This window comes from Protopterus annectens, chromosome 8.part0 (assembly GCF_019279795.1).
Source record: "Protopterus annectens isolate FY-2018-M chromosome 8.part0, PAN1.0, whole genome shotgun sequence".
NCBI classification, from domain to species: domain Eukaryota; kingdom Metazoa; phylum Chordata; order Ceratodontiformes; family Protopteridae; genus Protopterus; species Protopterus annectens.
In genome coordinates, this window is record NC_056741.1 from 1,277,323,030 (window position 1) to 1,277,344,823 (window position 21,794).

General features: G+C 45.2%; 1 long non-coding RNA gene across 1 annotated transcript in view; it reads left to right on the forward strand.

Moving 5' to 3' along the window:
• The first annotated feature begins 361 nt into the window (after nucleotides 1–361).
• Nucleotides 362–21,794, forward strand: part of LOC122809358 — a 40,431-nt gene continuing 18,998 nt past the window's right edge. The window contains exon 1 of the long non-coding RNA XR_006365893.1: nucleotides 362–451. This is a non-coding gene — a long non-coding RNA (uncharacterized LOC122809358). The remainder of the gene's footprint in view (nucleotides 452–21,794) is intronic.

The following is a 21,794-nucleotide window of genomic DNA, read 5'->3' on the forward strand; positions in this document are numbered from 1 at the left end:
TACATTTGCAAAATGTAGTTTGGGGGATGTTGAAAGTTATGTCAATGAAATAAGTATGATGCGTACTGGTTAATAGCCTTCAGGTTTGTTACCATTGTTTTTCCCCTGTAACTTCCTGTCTGAGTAATTATTTACGATTGCGACTTGAAAGTTGCAAACACAACATATACCAATACTTCTGTAAACTGCTTATATGGCTCAGAGTAAGAAGTTGTAGCAGTGGAAAAATACAATGAAAATATTACTAGTAAACCTCATTCACTTTCATTGTAGTTCATTTTTTTTAAATTCTACATGAATTTGTATTTTTATATAATTGTTTCTTGCTGTCTCCCTTTTTATCATCTGTTTGCTGCATTAGAACTCTCAATACAGCCAGCACTGAATTCCTTCCTCATTCCACATCACGTCCGAACTCACTCTTCTGCCTCCAGCACGTCCTCTTCACATGGTATGTGCTTAAAGTAATATGGGGTGTAGTGGGAAATGCTGGTAGGATGTGTGGAGAATGTTGGTGGGAAGGAGGATATTGGGTGGTTAGTATTAAAACACAACTAAGCAAGATCCCATGTCCTTTCCAGAATTATTACTGTTGTCCCTTAACTTTATTCCAGTAAAGTGAACATTTTTTTTAAGTAAAATGCAAAATTCCTTCATATGTGTTACAGAGCTATAGGAAAGTGAATTGCATGTCACATAAATTTAAAACCTGAGTGTGTGAAAATGAGTTTGCAGACTTAAATTATTGCATGTAGTAATGATTTGAAAAGTATGAACTCTGTACATTCTTCATGGTAGGACATTTAGGTATATTGTGACTTTTTACAGTATGATGGCTCAAAGGATAAAGTTCCTGCCTGTAGGGCTCAGTCCCATTGTTTATTTTATTTTTTTATAGAGTTTGCTGCTTCCTGTGTTAACACAGGCTTTTCTCCAGTTACTTTGCAGACATGCTGGTTGACCTGACCAACTGTCCTGACTGAAACCAATGTTGCAGTATAAGTGTAGTATGTGTGGTCACCACTGACGTCATGCTGGGGGTGTCAAAGCTTTACGTTCCCTAAATCGTACATCCGAAGTATGACCTCTGCTTGCATGTGTTGGGGTATATAAAAAGATGTACAAGCATGGATCCCAAGACTACCTTGCCGCCAGCACAAACACATGTCATGCATCCATTGGACTGATCAGCATTTGGTCATTGATACCTTTGTTGTTATTTATCAAGTTATTTGCCTCATTGGGGAACCTTCCTTTTTATTTATGCTATTTTTGTTGAAAGTTAAGATGTCCGTTAGTAGGAGCAAGTGCAGCTGTGGTAGGCAGAGTCCATACAAGGGTTTGCATACCAAGTGTCTTTGCCTAAACCTGGAACGCAATCACAAATTTTGCTCAATCTATCAATCACTCGTTCCCAAAACCCTTCAGCTGAAGCCTTCTCCTCTCAATACATTTCTAGATACTTAGCATTTTAAGCACAGTCTAAGTTTGCAGAATCCACATCCTTGGGCATACCTCTTCTGCCAAAGAAAAAGATAAAGCGGTCTAGAATGCATCTGTAGTCCAATGTTTCAGACTCCGTACCTGCTGAAGTTCCAGAACGTACAGTACACCAGGTTACCCCTCAGTCGCCTGCTACTGAAACCCAGTCAGAGGTCGGTATGGCTCCTGAGGCCTTAAAGGTTGCTGATACACCTGATGGACCCATCTCTGTTGGACCTCGTGGCATCCCTCAAATTTCAGTTAGAGAAGAGATCCCAGGCTCTAATAGAAATTGGACAGGGTTTCGAGCCTCCATATCTTATCCAGGAGGACGTCATGCCTATAAAGGAAAAAAACAAGACTTGGCATGTAGTCTCCCCATCAACAGCTACAGAAAATGAGTGGATACATTTCTGACAGGGTTGTTCAAAGTTATGTTTTTGAAACCTCCCTTCCTCGGGTCTCCATAACCACAGACTACTCCTCAAAAACCTGCTTTGGTTTCCTCTTCCTCTGAGGAAGAAGTATGCTAGGATTCTAACCATTCACTACACTGTTCCTCTCAGCTGTATTTTTAGGACATATTTTTTCTGATGACGGATTCCCTTTCACCTGGTTCCCTTGTTGAGGAAGATTCCTTTGGGGAGATTATCCAGAACATGATGACACATTTTGACAATTCATTCAAATCTCTGATGTTCAGAAGTGGCATTACAGCCTTTTGGAAATGGTTTCCCCTGCCCCTTCTCCAGTCCCTCTTGTCCTTGAAGCTTTCCAGGAAGATTTGTAGTCCGCCTGTTCTGCACCTGATTCTCAACCTCCAGCTTCCCTGAAAGACCGGACAGGTTTTACAAGGTGCCTAATGACCTAAGATAGTTGTACAAGAATCAAGAGGCAGACCGTCTGCAGTATCTCTTCATATAAACCTAAGCTTCTGTACAGTGCTAATGCCCTATCTACAGGCAAAGTTAGTAGGGCTGTGGATAGATGGGGAAAGAAGGTTTACACTGCTGCTTACCTTTGCATTAGGGCAATTAACTTCTAGTATCAAATGAAAAACAAACTTGGAACTTTATTTTGCATTCCTTAAAGTTATGCTGGAACTTTGTACAGCACAGTCAAATGAACAAATGCCAAGCCTTTTATCCTAGGCCACTGAAATTGCCAGACACAACATTGAGTGCAGTTACGATACTGTGGATGCTTCCTCTAAGGTAGTTGCCACTTGATCCATTCACAGATTTGCATGGCTTTGCAGTCAACAGATTCCAGGAGACTTCATATCTAAACTTCTGGACTGTCCCTTGAGCAAAGACTTACTGTTTGGTCCTCACGCAGTCAGTCTCCAAAGCTCTCCAAGACCATGGTAAGACTATGAAGGACTGCAGGCAGATTGTACTTGCCTCTGTTCCTAGATACCATAGGAACTACCCACCTAAATTTACATTCTTCATTAGAAGTGATCTCAGGACATCTCAGAAACAAAGAAAACCCCCAAGGAAAAGGTATTCTGACAAACCCCATAGGGAACCTCCAGTGGGGGAGGCCTCCCTTTGGAAGCAAAAAAATCTGACACCACCTCTGCAGTACTTCTGCCCCTTTCATCAGTTCCATTACTCCTCTCCCAAAGTGTGGGTTCTGTCCATCATCAAGGATGGTTATGCCATGCTTCTGTCCCCCCTCTATAAGTCATGCCACAACCACCTCTTAGCCAAATGGCCCCTTCTTGGCTCCATTATTCAAGACCTGTTGAAGAATCGTGGCACCATCAAGCAAATCCCAAAGTACTTCATGGGAAAAGGATTCTACTCCAGGATTTTTGCAGTGCCAAGGAAAGAAAGGCAGTGGAGACCCATCCTAGACCTGTCTCTCGTAAACACTTGCCTGATGGTACCATCTTTCCGAGTTCTCCATCTTAAAACTCTTCTGCCTTTCATCCTCTCCCAGGCTTTCCTAGTGTTGCTGGATCTGAAAGATGCCTACTTTCACATACTCATTCGTTATCATTGCAGGAGATTCTTCAAGTTTTCATCTGGCTCCTCACCTTTTCAATTTACTACTCTGCCTTTTGGACTTTCTGCAGCTCCAAGAGTCTTCACAAAGTGTCTAGCTACAGTAGTGGCTTTCTGTCACATTCAGGAATCTAAATTTTAGCTTTCCTGGAAGACCTGTTGATCCAGATGGTCTCTTCAGAATTCTCCTTCAGCATCTACTAGTCACCCACCTGACAGGTCTAGGATCACTGTAAACTATAAAAAAAAAAACCCACATTGCTCCTTCACAGGAACTGGTTTTCCTGGGCTGTAGACTGTTCACAGAAAATGCATGCCTTCCATCTCTAGAAGTTCTTCCCTCTGTGTAGTGCTTTATTGCTTTGAAGTTGAAGTTAAAATGCTGGAAGTTAGTATTGGGGAATTTCCCTGATGGTTGTTTAACTAGGAGTAAATTCAAAACTCGGAAATCTGCATTTTTTCAGCAAAATTCCATATTCTGAGACATCCGTATGCATTTGCAAACCCACAATATGAAAAAGTATTGAATGCATTAATACAGTCATTCAGTGGGAGCATCTCATCTCTTTGTGCTGGTTGCACATTTACCATCTTGAACCTTACTTTGTATACTCCAGTCTTGACTTTGTTTCCTAAGCATAATCATAATTGTCGATGTGGATGTCATATCCAGGTCTGCATTGGGCATTGTCTTGACTGTCTTGGTGAATGGCCGGAATGTTTATGCTTGTACATTTGCTAGAAATTAATTCCAGCTGTTCTGTTTTAGGCATGGGGGGTCGCTAGCTCACCTTATGTAGGTAAGAGTGGTCAAGAGCTTTTTACTTGAAGACAGGAAGAAGGGTTCTTGTGACATTGCATATGTTTTGAAGAATTAAGTTCAAAAACCTGAAGGCCATGTCTAGATCTGGACCTTCTTGTGGTGCAGTAGCCACCCAGCATCCTCTTACCTTTTCACCCTCCTGAACCTTTCAGGTTATGACCACTCTGTCAACGAGCAAGTCTGCAGTCCCATTCATGGACTTTGAGAGATTAGAAATGGCATGCCTTTGGTTCCTTGGATGTTTCACCATATCCCTTGTATGGCCAAGCATGGTAAGTCTGTCATCCAGTCAGAGATCGGGGAATACTCAGGACGGGGGGGGGGGTGTTCCTCCTTGGTCCAACATTTGGACCCATATGGACTAGCAGGACATGTTGAGGAAGGTTCCATTTGGTCTTTCTGTACTAAATGAAATGTCTCCGAGCCTGACATCAGGCAGATGTTTATCTAATGGAAACTTGGAGATGTGGGTGGTGGCAGACTACTGGGAGTGAGTCTGAAGCCTGCTAGTTAGTGAGCCGATTTAAAGCTCAGATGAGAATCAAGTACAGGCATCTTCCTGTGGTGCACTGCCTTTGAACTAGTATGTATAGGCTGTTGCTGGATGTCACCTCAGTATGTTTAGCTGATCACTATAAACATCCCAGTGGTGACTCCTGGACAATTGCATACTCTCCTGCCACTTTAGGGTTTTACGCACTGGCCAGTTCCTCCACAACCACCTGATGAAGACTACTCTGGAAAAGCTATGTACCGTAGAGTATAGGCTCAAGGAGGATATTTCCAAGACCAGGCCTTTGCTCTTTACTGTTTGATATCATGTGTCCTGTTGCAGATGTTCTTCATGTTCCACTGTTGCAGTCATCACATTTGGGTTATCCCTGCCAGGGTAGCCCTCAGCTGGCCGGAATACCAGAGATTTAGTATTTCTGTGTCAGTTGCTGTTGCTTGAGGACTGACATCAGGTCGTCAGTGGCATAAAGTAAGGCAGCCGACGCCATTACTTCAGTCTTTCTTGCTGTGGTGCCCGAAGCAGAACCAGTTTGCACGAGTGCCGGTCAGCCGCTACCTGAGTTTTTGTTTCCGAATCGAAGTTGAAGTCGTCTTAAGCTAAGTACCCCGTTGGGGATCCTTTTTTTCTTGCATTAACCGATATCAGAAAAAGTTAATGGTCTCCCCTGTGGAAAGTAAATACCACACCGAGACTTCCACTCTTATTGCGTCACTTGCCTAGGCCCAGACCACGACATCCCCCGCTGTCACTTCTCTGCTTTAACGCCAGAACTATCCATCGTCGGGCCATTATTGTAGCCAGATATTTTCATTTACAGTCCTCGAATTCTGATATGGCTTCGGTAAACCATCCGACAGCAGATCTTTCGAATAAACGTAAAGATAAAGACAGAGGCAGACCGCACAGGTCCATACCTTTCAACGATACTTCCGTTAAGCTAGTCATCAGTCCTGCAGTACTCGGGGACTTTCGCAGCCCCTGATGCCCGCTTCAGTTGATTTGCAGGCTGCTACCGAGACCCTTTTGGAGTCCAGTATGCCACAGAGCTGTTCTTTGTCTAAGGATCCTGCGGTCGTCTCTACCTTGGATGGGTTCAGAGCCGCTGAGCGGGCACCGGCTTCCGAGGAAGTCCTTCACACCTCCGAATCTCGACACAAACCAGCGTCTTCTTTCACAACTACCGTTCTTTCGAAAACGACCGAGTTCCTTAGGCCCAGGGTTCAAACCACACCTAAGAAACCGACTACCCACTCTCAGGCGCCTGCTACCTTCCCTCACTCTCAAATGCTTAAAATGGCAGAAGACCTTATTATGCTGATCAGGGGAAGCCAACCTACCCCTCCAAAAAGGAAAAAAGATCTGTCCCCAGTAGTTTTGTCTGAACAAGAGTCAGATGAATCTGATGCATCTGACTATGAAGACATGCAGCCCGTCTCCACTTATGAGGATTCTGATGTAGAGGAATCCATTCCTTCAGCCTCTTCCCCCAGAGGATTTTTCCTTTGGGGAAACCCTGCATACTTTAAGGGAGCATTTCCAATGGGTGAGTCATGAATAGCCTCAGTCTAAAAAGAGACTCAGGTAATTCCTAGATCTTCCGCAACACAGACCCTTAGCCCCCCCCCCCAGTCCTGGATGTAGTGGATGATGTTTTCCTTGAATCCAGCTTGAATCCTGATGCCCTACCTCCTGCTCCCAGAAAACCAGACAGGTACTACAGAGTCCCTGTCTCACACACATATCTTTTTAAAAATCCAACAGCTGACCCTGAGGTCATTTCTCAAAGGCCAAAAGGGATTAAAGCAACATCTGCTAAGAATCCCACCCCCTCAGACAGGGATTCCTGAGCATTGGACAGATGGGGTAAAAAGTATACACCTCAGCTACTCTTGCTATCAGGGCACTAAATTGTCATTTCCATATGCTTAAATATCAGCAACATACCTTGGAACTCCTTAAACAAAAAATGTCCTCCTTTCCTGTTTGGGCAGAATCTAAAGATTTTACAAGACTTGATGCATTCTGCAAGTCAAGTAACTAAACACACCTTGCACTGTGGTTATGACGCCCTAGAAGCTTCTTGCAGGACAACAGTCGCTGGATCTGTCATTAGAAGGCATGCATGGCTTAAGGAATAGCCCCTGCCAGACCATGTCACATCTAAATTGTTGAATGCACCCTTGCACAAAAATTTATTTGGCACTAAGGCAGAAGAGGTCTTAAAAAAAGATGGAAGAAAAAGCAAAATCTATGCAAACAGATTTCTTACAGGTCCAGCCCCCTAGGTTCAGCAGGCATTTTTCCCTCCAAGCACTAGTCCTTTCCTGCTCTGAGTAAACAGGCCCAGCCCTAGGACCCGTGGAAACAGACCCCCCAGACAGCAGCCCCAGGGAATGCAGAGATCTAAGCAGTGGACTACCACCACTTCAAAACCAGGGAGTTATAAGCCCCACCCACTTATGGTAAGAACTCACAATGACTCACTCCTCCCGACCTCCCCTCTGCTCATTCACTTAACCCTAGGAGGAAAACTCTCCTTTCACTCAAGCACCTTGGCCACCATTACCAAGGACCAGTGGGTTCTGAACATTGTGGCTCAGGGATACAAGTTCTCCTTCCACACCCATCCAACCCCAAAATAGTTCCCAGATCTGCCAAATCAGTGGGCAGAGGCTCAAAAGCAAATCCATTCCCTGTTCTGTTTGAGGACAGTAGAGCACGTTCCTGCAGAACAGGTAGGCCAAGGCTTCTACTCCAGACTTTTTCTGGTGCCCAGAAGAGAGAGCACCTGGTTGCCCCATCCTCGATCTATCCATTTTGAACACCTTCCTGGTGATCCCAAAATTCAAAATGCTTACCCAAAATTCAAAATGCTCACCCTCCAGCAGCTGCTACCCATGCTCTCCAAGGATGCTTGACTAGCCACCCTGGATCTAAAAGAGGTCTACCTCCACATTCCTATCGGAATCATGCAGAAAATGTGTCTGCTTCAGGGCAGAATCTCAACACTTTCAATTCTCTGCACCTCCCTTTGGCTTATCTACTGCTGCTAGAGTTTTCAAAAAATGTCTTGCTCCGGCCATTGCCTTTTGCAGACAAAGAAATGTTCAAATTTACCCCTACTTAGACAACTGCCTTATTCAGGCAGACAGCCAGGAAAAGCTGTTTAAGCACCTGGCCTTTGTAAAGACTCTACTAACCTCCCTAGGGTACACAGTCAATGAAAAGAAATCAAAACAGGTGCCCACCCAAAAGATAATCTTCCTTAGGAGCAAGTGTGTGGACACAGTATCCCAGATAATGGCATACCTTACACCAGAGAAACAAATTTTCCTGTCAGCCTACTTCTGTCAACTGGCCACCAGGCGTCAGCTTTCTACAAGGAAAATCCTGCAAGCTCTGGGGTTCATGGCATCTTGCATACTCCTCATTCCATATGCCAGACTGCATATGAGAAAACTTCAATGGTACCTAAAAAGACTTTGGTGTCAACACACTCAAGATCTGGAAACTCTTCTACCTATAATTCCTTGCCTCAGAAAGGAACTTCTGTGGTGCACATCAGTCAAAAAGAGATGATGGCTGTGCAGCACCTCTTGATAACTTTCAAACCCCTTCTCTCTCCAGGGGTTCTCCTGATCAAAACAGACAACACTGTGATGTGGTACATCAACAAGCAGGGAGGGACTCGCTCCTACCCTCTATGCAGGCTGGTCATGGCCCTTTGGCTCACAGTGTCTTCCATGCAAATACACCTGTTAGCACAATACTTAGCAGGCTCTCTCAACTCCCTGGCAGACCAATTAAGCATAAGCCTTTTGGACCCACACGAGTGGCAGGTCAACAGAAGTACCTTATTCTTAATAATTCAGAAATGGGGAACCCCGAAGGTTGACCTCTTTGCCTCCCACACCAACCATCAGCTCAGGAAATTCTGCACAAGGGAGCATTACTGCATGGCTTGAAAAGTGGATGCCTTGTCTTTCCCCTGGGTCACCCTCTCTGTCTATGCCTTTCCTCCCCTACCTCTCATCCCCAGGGTACTGCTCAGAATAAGGGAGGAAAATCCAAGGACCAATTTTATAGCTCCAATCTGGCCCTGACAGCACTGGTACCCCTTGCTGTGCAACCTGTCCCTGCTGCCTCCATGGCATCTTCCTCAGATTCCAAATCTCCTAACCCAGAGGGAAGGGGAATTCATGCATCCCCAATTGCAGACACTCAATTTGGCAGCTTGGCTTATTCCCTAAACCCGAACCAATCTGCCATCCTCAGTAAACAGGTTCTGGATGTTATCCATGAGGCCAGATGCCCTAGCACCAGAAAGTCTCATGCAGATAAATGGAAAAGGTTCTGCACCTGGATTCAGGCTAAGGGAACCAATACGGCACAGCCCTCCATCCCCCTCTTCCTGGATTACTTAGCTGACCTACTACACGGTGGTCATCTTTCTCCTCTATAAAAATTCATGCCTCTGCTATTTCTGCATTCATTTTCCCACTGAGCAGCCCCTTTTCTCACACCCTTTGATCAAACAGTTCCTCAGAGGGGTTTGCAACTTGAGGCCCCCGAGAAGGGCACCATCACCAGCTTGGGACCTTAACTTTGTCTTGGAAAACCTCACCCTGCCTCCTTTCGGGCCACCTTCTTCTGCAAAGCTAAAAAGTCTCTCCTGGAAGACGGCCTTCCTTCTGGCCATCACTTCAGCTAGAAGAGTCTCTGAGCTGCAAGCACTCATGGCTGAGGAACCCTTCATCATCTTCCATGCAGACTGGGTATCCCTCAGAACTAACCCATCCTTCATGCCCAAGGTGGTATCTAGTGTGGCTGTCAGCCAATCCATTCATTTGCCCACCTTCTTTCCTAATCCCCAGAACAGGGGCAAAAGGATTCTTCACTCTCTAGATGTGCACAAACAGCTCAGATACTATCTGGACAGGACTAAACCCTTCAGAATGTCTGATCAATTGCTGGTTAGCTTTGCTACAGGGGCAGAAGGCAAAGCCATCTCCAAGCAAACCATTTCTAAATGGATAGCACACTGCATCCATTTCTTCTACAAACAGCATGGTAAGCTTCCCCCCAAGGGGGTCAGGACACACTCCACCAGAGCAGCTTCCACCTCTGCAACTTTCTTCAGTGGAGTCCCCACCAGGGACATCCTGGAGGCTGCCACCTAGACATCTGTTCACAATTTTACCAAGCATTATCACCTGCCTCTCTTCTCCAAATCCAGGGCAGGGTTTGCCTCTGCAGTCTTGCAGGGCATCCTAGCCAGCCCCAAGCTTCCTTGACTGCCTCCACCCATTTTCTCAGCTGTGGGACTGTACCCAAATGTGATGACTGCAACAGTGAAACACGAAGAACATAGTAGAGTTGTGTACACTTACCATAAATGTAGATGTTTGAGTGTATTCACTGTTGCAGTCCTGGATGTTCTTTGTGTTTCACTGTCGCAGTCATTGCATTTGGGTAATCTGCTGGCAGGTTGCCCTCAGTCGGCCTGATTAACAAAGTCTTGGATCCTGCATCGGTTGCTGTCCCTTCTTTCATGACGTCAGGGGTATAAAACATGCAGCTGATGCCATTACATCAGTCTTTCTGGCTGCACGGTGCCCGAAGCAGAAGCAGTTCACAAGTGCCGGTCGGCCGACTCCTGAAATTTTCGTTTTCGAGTTTCAGAACCGAAGTCTTCAACTAAAAAGCCAAGTACCCCGTTGGGGAAATGTTTTCTTGCTACATACCAATGTCAGTAAAAGTTGATAACTGCATTACTTGTGGGAAGCAAATACCGCATAAGGATTTTCGTTTGTACTGGATTTCTTGCCTAGGCCCTGACCACAACGTACCTTGCTGTCGGTTTGTGCTAAGTGTAATCAACGCACTATTAAACATCGGTATATTTTTGCTTCTAAATATTTTGGCTCACGATTTAATTATCCAGAAATGTCATCTGTTAGCCATTCGATTACCGGAATACCTAAAAAACGCAAAGAAAAAGAGAGAGACTGTCAAGGTCCAAAACTGATGACGCTTTTCCTAAGCCAGTCACCAGTTTGCCGGTTCTCAGTGAGGCACTTTCGCAGCCCCTGATACCTGCTACTTCAGATTTGCAGGCTTCTACTGAGACCCATTCGAAGTCTGGTATGCTGTGAGATGCTTCAATTGTGGAACCCGCGGATGTCTCTACCTTAGATGGGTCCAGAGCCGCTGTGCATGCACCGGCTTCTGAGGGTGTTTTCAGGCCTACAGATTTGTATATTAGACCGATGCCATCTTCAAAACTAAGGCCAACATCTAAATCTATATCTAAAAAACCAACGCCTGGCCCACATGTGCAGGCCCCTATGCCTAAAAAACAAATGATCAAAATGGATGAAGATTTAATTACTCTGATCAGGGGTAGCCAAAGCCCTCCTACTAAGAGGCCTAGGCAAGACATTGATTATGAATCTTTTGAACAGGATTGTATTTTTTCTGACTCTTCTAATGAACAAGATTTGTCTATACCTACTTATGAGGACTCTGATGCAGAAGATTCCTTCCTTCTGCTTCTCCCCCTGAGAATTTTTCTTTTGGGGAAACTTTTACATACCTTAAGGGACATTTCCACTGGGAAAGTCAGGATTTCTCTGAATCTAAAAAGAGACTTAGGGATTTTCTTCTTCTTCTTCCTCCGCATAGGCCTTTGGCTATACCTCCTGTTCTAGACATTGTTGTTGGTGTTTTTTCAGAATCTAGTATGACTCATGATTCTCTGCCTCCGCCTCCTTGTAAGCCAGACAGATACTACAGGGATGTTCATCGTGCATACAGCTGCAGTAATCACAGATGGGTTTTCTGCCGTCAGGCGGGTCCTCGGTCGGCCGAATTCCAAAGTCTAGGTCCGGCGTCGGTTGTTGTCGCTTTCTCTCCTGACGTCAATGAGGCCGGAGTATATAAGACACAGCCGACGCCATGTTCTTCAGTCTTTTTTGCCGCGCGGTGCCCGAAGCAGAAGCAGTTCGCAAGTGCCGGTCGGCCAGCTCCTGAATTACGAAGTCTTCATTAAAGCTAAGTACCCCGTTGGGGAAACTTTTCTTGCCTCAGACCGATGTCAGAAAAAGTTAATTGTATTTCTTATGGGAAGCAAATACCGCATAAGGATTTCCATTCCCTTTGCATACCTTGTTTAGGCCCAGACCACGACGTCTCGGGCTGTCGCTTTTGCGCTACTTTCAATAAACGCACTATTAAGCGTCGGGCAGAGTTCGCCCAACACTTTTTTGGTAAAGCCTTTGATTATAAAATGTCGGAGACTCCGACTACCGTTTTGTCCAAAAAACGCAAGGACAAGGACCGACACGCGAGGTCCGCCGTCCCCACCGACACCACGCCAAAACCGGCTACACGTGGTCCGGTTCTCAGCGAGACGCCTTTGCAGTCCCTGACTATCGACGACACTCCTTTGGCGGTGTCTTCTGTAACCGAGACCGCAGGTACCTCGGCCCTTTCCCAGACTACAACCACTAAAGCCATTGTGAGTGTTGAGCCTCCTTATGTGGACAGGTCCACTTCCACCCATGGTGTCTTTAGACCCTCATCTTCCTTTTCTATTAAGGCCTTTACTAAATCCAAAACAGCCAGGCATCCCAAGAGGCCTGTTGCTCAGGGCCCATCTCCAGGCCCCATGCCTAAAAACAGATGCTTAAAATGGCTGAGGATTTAATTACTCTTATCAGGGGTTCTCAGCCCCCTCCAGACAAGAGACCCAGAGTGGAGGAAGATTCTCCCTCTTCTGATCAGGGCTCCATTTTATCAGAACATTCTGATGTAGAGGAACACTCTTACTCCCCTTTTGAAGATTCGGATGCAGAGCAGTCCATCCCTTCTGTATCTCCTCCTGAGGATTTTTCCTTTGGGGAAACCTTGCACACTTTGAGGGAACACTTCCATTGGGAAGGCCAAGACTTTTCCGATTCCAAGAAAAGACTTAGGGGATTTCTTTTGTTACCTCAACACAGACCTCTGGCGATACCTCCTGTCTTGGACATACTTGATGTTTATTCGGAGGCTTGCCTTAACCCGGATTCCCTGCCTCCTGCACCAGTCAAACCTGATAGGTACTACAGAGTTCCTAACTCTCACCAATTTCTCTACAAAAGCCATAATGCTGACCCTGATACCATTTCTCAAGGCCCCAAGGGTTTGAAGGCCTCTACTGCCAAGAATCCACTTCCTGCCGAAAGAGAGTCAAGATCCTTAGAAAGGTGGGGAAAAAAGGTATATACCTCAGCCACCCTAGCCATGAGGGCCTTAAATTGTCAGTTTCATATGCTTAAATATCAACAGTTCCTGTTATCACAATTAAGGAATAAAATGTCTCAACCTGAACAACCAGATTTGAAGGAGTTGCATGATATGATGCATAGTGCAGAGCAAGTGGGTAAACGCACCTTACAATGTGGCTATGATGCCCTAGAGGCCTCAAGTAGAGCTGCTGCTTACAGGATCAGTTATTCGTAGACATGCCTGGCTTAGGGAACAAAGCTTGCCTGATCATGTGAAAGCTAAACTTCTAGATGCTCCTTTACAAAAGGATGTGCTGTTTGGTACTAATGCTGAGGAGATATTACGGAAAATGGAAGAAAAAGCCAAATCTATGCAAACTGTCAAAGCTTTTCTACAGGTCCAACCACCACGTTTTAGCAGAAATTGGCCTTCAAAAAACTGGTCCTTTCCAGCCACTGACAAGCCCCAAAGAGGTAGATACAGACGCACAAGGGGCAGAGGGCAATCACAAGGATCATATAGAGGCCGACAATGGCAAACTCCAGCACCAAGATGTGGCGAAGACAGTGCACAACAATACAGGAAACAAACCCAATGACTCCCTCGTTTCCATGCCAAGCAAGTCTCAGCTGGCAGCACCTTTGGGAGGAAAGCTGGCATTATTTACAAGAAATTGGCATATTGTCACAACAGACAAATGGATCCTGGACGTTATAAACAGAGGATACAAATTTCAATTCCACACTCTTCCAAAAATGAGAGGCATGCCAAACCTGCCACACAATCAAAGGGCAGAGGCACAACTACAAATTTCAAAGCTCATAGGCATGAGAGCTATTCAAGAGGTACCTACTCACGAACAAGGTCAAGGCTTTTATTCCAGACTTTTTCTGGTACCAAGGAAAGGAACCGACTGGAGACCCATTTTGGACTTATCCATCCTAAACACATTTTTACTCGTACCAAAATTCAAGATGCTCACATTACAGAAGCTTCTTCCCATGCTGGGCAAGGAGTTTTGGCTGGTAACATTGGACCTCAAGGAGGCATACCTGCATGTCCCAATCAGACAAAGCTGCAGAAGATACCTCAGATTTCTTGCAGGTTCAATCCACTATCAATTCTCTGCATTGCCCTTTGGCTTATCTACTGCGCCCATGGTATTCACAAAATGCCTGGCATCAGTGATTGCCTACTGCAGACTTCAAGGGATACAAATTTACCCTTATTTGGACGACTGCCTGATCCAAGCGGACAGCAAGCACATACTTCTGGAACATCTGGCTTATGTAACACGGTTACTGCATTCTCTGGGATACACAATCAACAAAGAGAAATCCAGGCTAACACCATCTCAGAAAATAACTTTCCTGGGTGCCAACTTGGACACAAACACCCAGATGGCCTATCTTACGCCAGAAAAACAGGGGCAACTAACTCAGTACTTCAAAATACTAGCAAAATGTGCCAGGCTTACTGCAAGGAAAATCCTGCAGGCTCTGGGCTTCATGGCATCTTGCATTCTTTTAATCCCATGTGCAAAGTTGCATATGAGGAAACTTCAATGGTACCTAAAAAACCTATGGTCTCAACACAGTCACAGTTTGGAAACAATAATACCAATAATTCCATGTTTGCAAAAGGAATTTCTATGGTGGGCCCAAGCATGTCAAGCAAACACAGGTCTCCCATTCTGCAAGCCTCAAGCAAATAAAGTCATCACAACAGACGCCTCAGATTATGCCTGGGGGGCGCACATGACAGGCAGGTGCATTCAGGGCAAATGGTCCCAAAAGGAAAAGCACCTTCACATCAATCAAAAAGAAATGCTAGCAGTAATAAATGCAATTACAGCTTTCAAGGACCTCCTGCATCCAGGACAATTACTGATAAGAACAGACAACACCACAGTAATGTGGTACATAAACAAACAAGGAGGAACACATTCATACCCCTTATGCAGACTAGCCATGACTCTTTGGAACTTGGCTCTGGAATGGCAAATCGAACTTCAAGCACAGTACTTGCCAGGATTGGAAAACACGCTGGCAGACAATCTAAGCAGAAATATGACAGATCCACATGAATGGAAGTTGCATCCTCAGGTGTTTACAGAGATAATACAAGCGTGGGGGAGGCCAGACGTAGATCTTTTTGCCTCCCACAGGAATCATCAATTGGAAAAGTTTTGTTTGAGGACCTTTCATCCAAAGGCCTGGAGAGTGGATGCCTTTTCATTCAATTGGACAGCATGGACAGTTTACGCTTTCCCACCTCTGCCTCTTCTGCCCAAGGTGCTCTTGAAAGCAAGAGCAGACAGACCAAAGATGATATTGATTGCTCCAGATTGGCCAAGGCAACAGTGGTACCCGCTCCTGAGGAGCCTAACACATACTCCTCCCTGGTCCTTACCTCTAATGCCTCTTCTGCTGACTCAGCACAGCTACAAAACTCTTCACAGTCAGCTGAAAACACTCAATCTCGCTGCATGGAAAATTCCTTAACACCACAACAGACCCTACTGTCCAAGGAGGTGCAGGATGTCATTTTGGAGGCCAGAAGGCCATCTACTAGAAAGGCTTACTCCGCAAAATGGAAACGGTTTTGCTCTTGGAATGAGAAAAAGGGCCAGGACCCTAGAAAACTGAATTTGCCTCAGGTATTACAGTATCTAGCTGAGCTGCTGAACAGTGGACTTTCATTTTCTTCCATAAAAATCCATGCCTCAGCCATTTCTGCAGAATTCAACACGGATCCACCTTTATTTTCTCACCCACTCTTACGACATTTCCTCAGAGGGGCTAAGAATATAAGACCACCAAGGAAACAACCAATACCAGCCTGGGATCTTAATTACATTCTAGAAAAATTAACATTGCCTCCTTTTGAACCAGCTGCCTCAACAGATTTGCAATATTTGTCCTGGAAAACAGCCTTCCTTCTGGCCATCACTTCAGCTCGTAGGGTTTCGGAACTACAGGCCCTCATGGCGGTGCAGCCCTTTCTCATCTTCCATCAGGACAGGGTTTCCCTTCGTACCAACCCGTCATTTATGCCTAAAGTGGTATCCAGGGTAGCTTTAAATCAAGCCATGCACTTACCTACCTTTTACCCCAATCCTCAAAACAAAGGGGAAAGGCTGCTACACTCTTTAGACATCCATAGGCAGCTACGTTATTATTTGGACAGAACAAAGTCCTTCAGGAAATCAGAACAACTTTTTGTGTCCTATGCTGTAGGGGCTCAAGGGAAGCCAGTTACCAAGCAGACAATTTCAAAGTGGATAGGCCACTGCATACGGTTTTGTTATTCCTATCATGGGAAATCTGTTCCCACAGGCATCAGATCCCACTCCACCAGGGCCACAGCTACCTCTACAGCCTTCCTCAGAGGAGTTCCTACCAAAGACATTTTGGAGGCAGCCACTTGGAGTTCCGTACATACCTTCACAAAACACTACCACCTGCCTTTATATTCCAAAACTAGAGCAGGCTTTGCCACTGCTGTGTTGCAGGGCATTCTGGCTCATCCCAGTTCCACCTAGTACCTACCACCCTGTGTAGCTTTGGGACTCTACCCATCTGTGATTACTGCAGCTGTATGCACGATGAACATAGTACAGTTTTGTACCTACCATAAATGTAGATGTTAGAGTGCTAATACAGCTGCAGTACAGGTTACCCTCCCTCCTTCCCCACTTGGTAAAGGCATGGGGCCTAACCCCCTCTTCATACAACCTGACTGGGTTATCCTTCTATGGTTTATTTGCTTGCAACTACTGATTTTGGATTATATTGCATTGCATGTATATATATATATATATATATATATATATATATATATATATATATATATATATATATATATACATACATACATACACACATATGTATTGCCTTCCTTCTGGGGGCACCTGACATCTGGGACAAGAAAGACTGAAGAACATGGCGTCTGCTGTGTCTTATATACTCCGGCCTCACTGACGTCAGGAGAGAAAGCGACAACAACCGACGCCGGACCTAGACTTTGGAATTCGGCCGACCGAGGACCCGCCTGACGGCAGAAAACCCATCTGTGACTACTGCAGCTGTATTAGCACTCGAACATCTACATTTATGGTAGGTACAAAAGTGTACTTTCCTGACTCCCACAAATTCCTTTTCAAAAATCCTATTGCAGATCCTGAAACTTATTTCTCAGGGTCCCAAGGGCATTAAGGCCTCTACTGCTAAAGATCCTACCCCTTCTGATAGAGATTCCAGGGCACTGGATAGATGGGGTAAGAAGGTTTACACTTCTGCAACCTTGGCAATCAGGACTTTAAACTGTCACTTTCATATGCTTAAATATCAACAGCATATCATGGGACTGCTTAAACAAAAAATTGTTAATTTTGACTGTGTGGAAAATAAAGATTTACAGGATTTATTGCATTCAGCTGAACAAGTTGGAAAACATACTTTGCAATGTGGTTTTGATTCTTTGGAAGCCTCTTGCAGGGCTGCTGTAACTGGGTCTGTGCTAAGAAGGCATGCTTGGCTCAGAGCAAACTCTGCCTGATCATGTTAAAGCAATATTTGTTGGATGCTTCTTTACAACAGGACCATCTCTTTGGTAATAAAGCTGAAGAAGTTTTAAAAAAGATGGAAGATAAAGCTAAATCTATGCAAACTGTGAAAGATGTCTTACAAGTGCAACCTCCAAGATTTAGTAGGCACTGGCCTACAACGAACTGGTCCTTTCCCATTCCTTCGAGAGCCACTCAAGTCAAACCCAGACATTCCAAAGGCTCCAGGTTTCAGTCACAAGGGACTTTTAGAACAAAACAATGGGGTGCCTCCATCTCCAAATCTGGAAACAGCAAGGCACCTCCCTATAGTAAACAGTCTCAATGACTTCCCTCTTCACTCACCAAGCACTTACCTTTCAGCTGCCCCTTTGGGGGGAAAACTGGCACTTCCCAGGGATACAGATTTCATTTCCACACATTGCCAATCCCAAACAGATGGCCAGACCTGCCCCCAAATCAGTGAGCAGAGGCCCAGAAACAAGTTCTGTCCCTCATGAACATGGGGGCTATTCAACCAGTACCAGAAGAGGAAAAGGGACAAGGTTTCTATTCAAGACTTTTCCTGGTACCCAGAAAAGACAAATCATGGTGTCCAATTCTGGACTTACCTACTCTAAACGCATTTCTCGGCATTCCCAAATTCAAGATGCTTACTCTTCTACAGTTACTTCCTATGCTAGGCAAAGATGCCTGGTTGGTAACTCTAGACTTAAAAGAGGCTTACCTGCATATCCCAATCAGGGAATCTTGCGGAAGATACTTCCGTTTCAAAGCAGGCTACTTGCATTACCAGTTCTCTGCACTGCCCTTTGGCTTATCTACTGCGCCTAGGGTCTTCACAAAGTGCCTGACTCCAGTAATTGCATTTTGCAGGCAAAGAAATATTCAAATATATCCATACCTGGACGACTGTCTAATTCAAGCAGAAAATAAGGACATTCTTCTAAAGCATCTGGCGTTTGTAAAAAGGGTTCTAACTTGTCTAGGGTACACCATAAATGAAAAGAAATCACAACTGGTACCCTCTCAAAAAATTACATTCCTGGGTGCAAGCTTGAATACAACTGCCCAGATGGCTTACCTTATGCCAGAAAAGCAAATTCAATTGGTGACTTACTTCATACAGCTGGCCACAAAAACCCTGCTATCTGCAAGACAAATTCTGCAGGCCTTGGGGTTCATGGCCTCTTGCATTCTTCTAATTCCATATGCAAGACTGCATATGAGGAAACTCAGTGGTACTTAAAAAGTTTATGGAGTCAACATTGTCACAGCCTGGAAACAATGATTCCTGTCATACCTTGCCTGCAACTAAAGTTCCTATGGTGGGCAGAGGCCTGCCACCAAAACAAGGGACTGCCATTCACTCCACCCCTTGCCACCCAAACCCTAACTACGGACGCATCAGACTATGCTTGGGGGGCTGATCTGGCAGGGAAGTGCATTCATGGCAAATGGAGCCCAAATCAAATGCACCTTCATATCAGTCAGAAAGAGATGCTAGCTGTACAGAAAGCAGTGACAGCCTTCAAGGGCTACCTTCATCCAGGACAATTAATGATAAAGACAGACAACACCACAGTTATGTGGTACATAAACAAGCAAGGGGGAACACATTCCTACCCCCTTTGCAGACCAGCCATGGCATAGTGGAACACGACCTTGACCTACAAAATACAACTACAAGCTCAGTTCCTGCCAGGAAAGCTGAATACTCTGGCATACAAACTAAGCAGAAATCCCATGGGACCCACATGAATGGAAACTGGAACCACGGATTCTCAATATGTTGACGCACAAATGGGGGAGTCCAGACGTAGATCTTTTTGCCTCACCCCAAAACTATCAGTTGGACAAATTTTGCACAAGAACCCATCACAAAAAAGCTTGGAAAGTGGATGCTCTTATTTCAGCTGGAAAAAACTTTCAGTCTATGCTTTTCTGCCTCTGCTCTCCAAAGTTCTACTAAAAGTCTGACTGGGCAAACCAAAAATTATTCTGATTGCCCCAGTCTGGCCTCGCCAACACTGGTACGCACTCCTGCGCAATGTGTCACACCTTCCACCGTGGCACCTGCCTCAGACACCTTACTTACCGTCTCAGCAGAACAACCAAATTCTGCACACTCCGCTCCAAACTTTGAATCTTGCAGCGTGGCTCATCACCTAAATTCACCCTTAGCATCCCTCAGCAAACCTGTGATGGATGTCATTTTGGAGGCGAGAAGGCCTAGTACTAGAAAATCTTATGCTGACAAATGGAAAAGATTCTGTGCCTGGAACCAATCACAAGGAATAAGCACAGCAGTGCCCAATATTCCTCAGATTTTACAATACTTAACTGAGATGCTTCACAAGGGCCTGTCCTTTTCTTCCATAAACATCCATGCTTCTGCCATTTAAGCTCATTACAACACAGAACCTCCCCTCTTCTCTCATCCTCTGCTAAAGCAGCATCTCAGTGGGGCCAAAAACTTAAGACCTCCCAGAAGAGCTCCAACCCCTGCCTGAGACCTCAATTTTGTATTGGAAAAACTCACTCTCCCTCCTTTCGAACCAGCTGCTACTGCAGACTTAAAATTTCTCTCCTGGAAAACAGCATTCCTTTTAGCAGTCACTTCAGCTAGAAGGATTTCTGAATTACAGGCTCTTATGGCAGTGGAGCCTTTCATTATTTTTCATGCGGACAGGGTGTCTCTCAGGACCAACCCATCCTTCATGCCTAAGGTGGTATCCAGTGTGGCTCTTAGTCAGACCATTCATTTGCCAACTTTCTTTCGTAATCCACAGAACAAGGGGGAGCGGATTGTGCATTCATTGGATGTACACAGACAACTAAGATTCTACTTAAACAGGACAAAATCTCTAAGAAAATCTGAACTATTGGTGGCATTTGCTGCAGGGGCATAGGGAAAGGCCATTTCAAAGCAGACTGTTTCCAAATGGGTAATCCATTGTATTCGTTTCAGCTATATGCACCATGGTAAAACTATACCCCAGGGGATCCGATCTCATTCCACCAGGGCTGCATCTACTTCTACAGCCTTTCTCAGAGGTGTTCCTACCAGAGACATTCTGGAAGCTGCTACCTGGAGCTCAGTTAATTTTTTGTCTCTTTCGGCTTTTCCCAGTTAGGGGTCGCCACAGCAGAACTCCGGTCCGCTAATGATTGGTAGTTGATTTTTACATGCCGAGTTACCAGCCCTGACGCACAACCTTCAACGAAGGTATGCCCATTCACGCACGTCTCCATGCAGAAGACGCTCTAGCTGAGAATCAAACCGGACAGAGTCTTACTGTGAGGCGACAACGCTACCGCAGCACCACCACCGCGGCTCAGTTCATACGTTCACCAAACATTACCATTTACCTATCTTCTCTAAATCCAGGGTTGGCTTTGCCACTGCTGTCCTACAGGGCCTTATAGCTGGTCCTAATGCTGTATAAATCCATCCTCCCAGACATAGCTTTGGGAATCTACCCAAATGTAATGACTACAACAGTGGAACACGAAGAACATAGTACAGTTGTGTACACTTAACATAAATGTAGATGTTAGAGTGTATTCACTGTTGCAGTCCTGGATGTTCATCATGTTACACTGCTGCAGTCATCACACTTGGGTTATCCTGCCATCATGCGGTCCTGCAGTCAGCCAGAGTTCCAAAGTCTTGGTCTGGCGTCGGTTGCTGTCGCTTCTTCCCTGACGTCAGTGTGCCAGGGGTATATAATATGCATCTGACGCCATTTTCTTCAGTATTTCTTGCCACGCGGTGCCCGAAGCAGAAGCAGTTCGCAAGTGCCGGTCGGCCGACTCCTGAGATTTTCGAAGTCGAATTTCAGATTCAAAGTCTTCAATAAAGCTAAGTACCCCGTTGGGGAAACATTTTTCTTGCCTCAGACCGATGTCAGAAAAAGTTAATAATTGTATTTCTTGTGGGAAGCAAATACCTCATAAGGACTTCCACTCTTACTGTATTCCATGCCTAGGCCCTGATCACAATGTCACTAGCTGTCGGTTTTGTGCTAGATTTAACAAACGCACTATAAAAGGACGTTTTGATTTTGCTTTACACTACTTTGGCCGAAGGTTCAATTATACTATGCCGTTGGATCCCCCCCC